Below are 6,815 nucleotides of genomic sequence, written 5' to 3' on the forward strand. Positions count from 1 at the left end.
CTCATCCAGGCTGTAACATAACTTCTGGGCTGCTGCTTCTGTTCGGAGATCAACTCCGCGAGTCTGGCGTAGAAACATCTTGCACTTGGGCCCATCCCACCAGAGGTTGTGAACACTAGAGGAGTGAAGCTGCCTTGATCAACATTTTGAATTCTCTCCCCATATGCCCGTCTCTTGTCGTTCTCGTTCCTCCTATGTGCAGCATCGAGAGCTAGGTTACGGTGACAAGCGGCCATGGGATCAAAAATCCTGATGTCGAAGAAAGCTCGCTGTCCCCGCGTCCAGAATCCTCGAGCACTGACGTCCACACGGGCTTCGTTAGATGTGTTTGAAGTCCTGTGTTGGAAGATCTCGCCATCCAGTGGAAGGAGGGTCGGTTCTACCATGACGTCCCGGCAGATTTCCTTCAACATATTTGCTGTGAGGTCCCTTACCTCGTCATGCCTCATGCATATGAAGCCCCCCTTCTTGCAGACCATGGCGTGATCGCCATCATAGGAAGAGCCACACACGCATTGGGAGGGCAAACCATCTACTGGCCAACCGTACTACTACTACTACTACTACTACTACTACTAATAATAATAATAATAATAATAATAATAATAATAATAATAATAATATAAATAATAATAATAATAATAATAATAATAATAATAATAATAATAATAATAATAATAATAATAATAATAATACGCCCATAATAACAATGACAGCAGATGCACTATTACATCAGTATTACTAATACAGTATTCCTATGATAATTTAATAAGTGGGAAAAAATTTTATTTCTAAATTGTTTGCGTCATTCAGTTCCTTAAATGGCTGCCGCATGAATGTATTTTATCAGTAAGTCATGAGTACAACTTTGGTCATCCTGTTCATTACGTAAACCTCGCTGAACTTTTGCCTATTATTTTCTTATCCATTTTTCTTGTCATCTTACTTTCGTTCTTTGCTCCTTTGCTCCAGTTATGCTTCTGGTGTCGATGGCCCCAAGATATGCTTTGGCAATAAGATCTTCTTAAAAGGTAATTCATTGGTGGACTGAAGTTTTGCCTTGTCAGTCAGGTTCAGTAGAATAATAATTTACTGTTGACTCGGCGTCTCTCAAATCTCATGAATTATTGGTTCTTTCGTGGTGATGATTTCTGTTGGTGATACATTGTTGAAGTGTTTACCTTTCACCTCTGCGACCCGAATTCGATTCCTACCTGAGTTGAACGAATAAAAAGGTGTTGCCCAGTGTGCCACTGCCTGATACGGAGGTCTCTTCCGGGTACTGCTGCTTCTTCCTGTGTAATAGGATTGATTATTATTATTATTATTATTATTATTATTATTATTATTATTATTATTATTGCCATAACTGTGGAACATGATATTGTTTTCTGTCCTGACTGTGTGTCTGTCCCCTAAATAACTCGAAAACGGGTTTGCTGATTTGCTTCAAACTTGGTAGGTGTGATCAACGTATGACACGGTTCACATGATGCAAATCGTACCAAAATGAACCTAGTGTTGCCACGGTAAAAGTTGGAGTAATAATAGCGGAGGGGCATTACGGGGGTCTAAAAAAGGAGGGTATGAGGCAGTCTCTAGCTGTTAGTACGTTAACTTACAGCAAGAGCGTCACTAGTTCGATATCTACCCTCTCATGGTAACTGTTCACGGACAGTTTTCATAATAGTGGTAGCAGCCGTAGTAGTGAGATTAGTAGTAGTAGTAGTATTTATTAGTAATGGTAATAGTAATATCATTATATCATAATTCATATATAAAAGGTCGCACTGTATCTCCAGACGATTACTCTATGCCAGACACCAAGACATACGCTGGTGTTGACTGCAAAACACTCAAGTTTTTATTCGCATTGCTCTCTAGAAAATCATATAACCTTTGAATAAGTTTCACTGCCTTTCTTACACCCTGTAGCCGTTCCGTTCAGCAAGTATACACCATTCTTTCACCTTGTCCCCTGATATTGTCAAGTATAGTAGTATAGTATAACTTCTTGAGTAGCCTACCATAACTTGAGCAACTGAGTACGATCAATTAACTCTTTTATGAGGTACAGTTTTGGCCAAGGGTGGACATAGGTTACTGTTCTTCGTTAAAAAACGAACCTGGACACCAGGTACCCCAGCTACTAATAATTTGAAAGTCCGTTCGTTAAAGATAATCATAATACAGTTATCAATAATTAATTAATAACCAGTTTTTATGTAATGCTAATATTTTAAAGTATTAAATATATTTTTTAGCATAAACTAACATTTAAAAATAGATATCTTGTAAGGTTTAATTTCAGACCAGACTTAGTTAAAACAAAAGTTTTATCCGTAACTATATAATTATACTGAAGTATTTTTACCTTCTAGTCAATGCATGTAATGTACAGTGTCGGTATTAAAATTATTTACTGGAGAGCTTTGCCTTTTGGTTATTTCATTTCTGGTATGCCGAAAATAGCCCCATTTCTTTTATTTGTTTTATTTTTTATGTTTCATGGGAACCACCAAATATTGGGACTAGAGTTGATCTTTAACCCTAGAAAGCATTTTTTTTAAGTTAGCACAACAGCCTAATTACAAAAGATCAACGAAATCAAATCACTAAGTGAAATAATTATAAGTATAACAAACTAAAATCGCTAAGTACAATAACTTGATTACTGTTATAGGACTGAATTTATATAAATAACGATAACTTAACAGTTAACAGGTAGATGCCGGTAAGTATACCTCGCTGAGCACGAAAAGTCAACACCTTAAATACAACAATCAACACACCCCAAAGACGATATGTTAACCACACACTAAAGTAAACACTGAGCACGAGAGCAAATAATCGCAGCAAGATGTAAGACGTCAACACGGCGGCGACTGCTGGTGGAAGTCATTGTTTGTGTTGACACAGTGATGAGTCCAGTACCTGCTGCCCTACAACCACAGGCACCACGTAATTAATGCTCTTCATGGCTGTGATGCAAGTATAACGCGGTAACTCTCTCAAATGACTTCTTTCCCACCACGATTCGTTCATTTGCCGGCAAATACTTTTTCCGTCGAATACGTTTTTCCCGCAAACATTTCTTTCCCTCACACAAGACCGTGGAAGATTGTGTTGGGGTGATTCCTTCATCCACAAGCAGAAAACATTGTGGCAGAAAAATTGGAGAGTAAACAGTGACTGATGGCGTGGTAGTTAGTGTATATCAGGTTAGGTTACCAGTGCTGGCGGGGAACCAGAGCGGTCACTAGTAAAAGTGAAAGTTGGTAGCTCTGGTTTGGAGAGCCAGTCGTACATCCGTCCGTACGTCCAGTCGACTACTGCGGTTCATCACTAGGTCATTGTTTTCAAGATTTGTACGCATGAAACAGACATCAAGTTGTTCTAAGTTCTTATATACCGTGTAACAATTTGGTACTTATCAGATTTATTCGGTACGCCAGAGTGCAGAAATTAAAAAATTATATCACTAAATAATTTTCGTGCCAGAAGGAAGTGTTTTACATTTACATGTTGGTCCTCAGCTTATAGCACAACTTTGTAAACTTTCTCCTGAATTTCGCTCTATGTCTTAAGCGTATTATTTAAGAAAAAAATACTCAGCAATTATGTTTGATGTTGCACGTAAGATATGAGTCGTGCAGCTGTGAAGGATATAGCTTATCGGATTTACTTTCCCTCGCGTCGTCTTCTGAATTCGAACTTGGCTTTCTCTTTCTCTTTATCAGTATTCTCTTTAGCACTGAGGCGAGGAATCCGGGTCGTGTGGACAGAGCTTCGTGTTTACTGGTCAAGCTAAGCAACATTTGAGAGTTGAATCAACTCAGTTGATACACTGGCACCTCCCGTTGCAGCTGTCTGGTTAACGCCCATCACCGCGCCGGACTCATCCGTGGGTTAAATAAAGAGTTAGCATCATCCGTTGCTATCTTAGGGCACCGCACCCTTAACAACTCTCTAAGTAACTCAAGGAAGGATGTTTGGCAGTGGGCAGGCATATTGCATGATGACAGTTTAACAGAGTAGCAAAGTATTCTTAAGTATATCCCCCGACAGGCCAACAACTAAATGGACAAATAAAATTAGGAGGATTGGAGTACAGTATTAAGATAGTATTAATAGAGACATTAAAACACTCGTCTCCTGTCCTGCCCCGGGATTCCCTCAGTCCGCCCAGATGTGAATGGGTACATTATTTCATTTGGAAAAATTAAATTCATCAAATCAGTCGAGTGGTGTACTGGCCACATTGCCTTTGTAGTACCCGATGTGCTGTACCTGTTCGGCCCTTCAAGGACCAACTTTTCTATGTACTGAAGAGACTCAAGACAAAACATTGTGGGAGGTCTTTATCCAGCAGTCAACTCATACAAAATAAATATATACAAAGAGTTTCAACGAGCGTATACAGTACTACATATAACGCAATGCGCAATGCAGTATTCTCACTGTTGGCCAGCACTAAAGGTACAGTGTTATTGGAACAAATCTTAGTGCTTAAGAAACACTGTCGTTGTATGTTGTATAAGACAGCAATAAATAGCTACTGGCTCTCCTGGCCAGAAGCATCACACGGCTAAGTCTTCAGGGCGAATAATTTCCACGGCCGAAATAAGAATGTAACGCAACGTCATAAATTTTAACACAAGTTGTACAGTACGTGTGTTGTAAACTAGAGACCTGGTGAATGTTTAGTAACAATGGTAGCAAAGGCACCAATAACTAGATACTATAACGATACTAAAAGTAAATGTTTTATTGTCAGTCACACTTGAGTAGATATCCACTGTCACTTAGCAGTAGTAGTGATTATTATTCATGTTCATCGAGATTGTCAAATGTAATAAATCGCTTCACAAGAAAGTTCCGGGTCTGATATATAATAAAAACATTGTTAATAAAAAGTAATGATAATGGTAACAACATTGATAATAATAATAATGGTAGAATAATAAACCTTTGAATGAGAAAGGAAAAGAAATATAAAGCTATATGTAACTAGTATAAAGGGGATAATAACAGACAAGTTTCACGAGTGGTACAGATGTGAGTATGTGTGAGACTAACTAGAAGGAAAAGTGTTAAAAGGAGAGAGTTTAGCCGGGACTAGACCAAGCCTAGTAAACAAAGTGAAAATTATCTCTAGGCGAACCTAATTGTAGTCTAGTTTAGTGGAACCTAACATAGTTTTAGTCAAGTTAAATCTCACCAAACCCTAACCTATCCTAACCTGACCAAATCTATCTGACATAATTTATGGTAACCTGACCTAATCCTAATTGAACCAAGCCTAACTTATCCTAGGTTAATCAAGCTTTAACCTATGCTAACCGAGCTTAATCTAATTCTAATCTCGCCTAACGGAGTCCTAACCTGTCCTAGCCTAAATCCTAAACTATCCTAATTTAACCTAATTTAATCCTGACTTAACCCTAACCTAACCTAAATTATTCGTAACTATTTCTAATCTAACAACCTAAGTTAACCTAACCTAAACATAACTTGCAATAACCTTAATATATAATAAAAAATATTAACTTATCTTGACCTAACCTAAATAAATCTAATATAACTTTATGTAATTTTACTTTTAATGAAACTTGACTTTAACTTAAACCTGAACTCTCTAGAACCAACCCTAACTTAAATCTAAACTTTAAACCTACTTAATCTAATCTAACTAGCTTAACCTAATTTAAACCCAACAGCTTAGCAAATGTAAGGGACAACAGCGGACAGAGATTGAGAGAGAGATAAAGTAATTGGAAAGTGAAACAAAGAGAGAGAAAGCCAGCAAGGCCACAGGAGACGGTCACCAGGTAGGCGTTCCGGACACTCATTTCCGGCCGTTCACTGTCCAGCCGAGTGACCACTACGCCCGAGGTAGGAGGAGGAGGAGTTACAGACAGAAAGACACGTGTAAACAGACAGACACACAAAGGACGGTAAGGGAGGGGGGGCAAAGGCAAATATAATTATTATATATGGCAGAGATGAATTAAGAGGTTGGTAAGGGGTAAGAGAGAGAGAGGACAGACCGAGATGAGAGAGCGAGAGATAGAGAGAATAGAAAGTACTGAAATGGACAAAGTGAAACAAAGGGAATGGAGAAAGACTAAAGTGAGATAGTTTCTTTAATTTGTCACAGGGTGAGGTTTTGTTCAGCGGGAAGTCATCTGTTCACTTGAATTTTGTCCTGGTTAAAGGGATGAATGTATGAGTGTGGAAGGATTTTTAGGCTATTACTCTTATTATTATTATTATTAGTAGTAGTAGTAGTAGTATAGCAGCAATAGAAGTAGTAGTAGTAGTACAGTAGTAATAGTATAGCAGCAATAGAAGTAGTACAGTAGTAGTAGCAGTACTCAATAGTTCAGATACTCAGGGTTCAAGATCTGAATGACTTACATGCTGCTTCCCGGTAGCAGTGAATTGTGAGAGAGCCCGAGTGACTCGCGAGTCACTTACAGGTAACTGCCAAAATGGAGTTGAAATTACACGGAGACTACCGCAAATCGATGAAACTTTGTTTTACCAGTTACGAAGAAAACTGACTTACGAATCTTGAGACGACTAAAGGATGGCGTCGGATTTGAGCAGAGACTATGGAAGCAAAGTGAGTTTTCTTATCTTGTTAGAGGTTGAAATAATGAACGTATGAAGTCTCATCTATGATGCAAAGATGGCGTCAAAATTAAGCAAAGATTGTACGGTAATCAGCTGCATTTTCTAATTCCTATTATTTAGAGTTTAGAGGATAAAGAAAGGTCACGTAGGGATCTTTCAAATTCCTTCATGCCAAG

This window comes from Homarus americanus, unplaced genomic scaffold (genome assembly GCF_018991925.1).
Source record: "Homarus americanus isolate GMGI-L3 unplaced genomic scaffold, GMGI_Hamer_2.0 scaffold48406, whole genome shotgun sequence".
NCBI lineage: Eukaryota > Metazoa > Arthropoda > Malacostraca > Decapoda > Nephropidae > Homarus > Homarus americanus.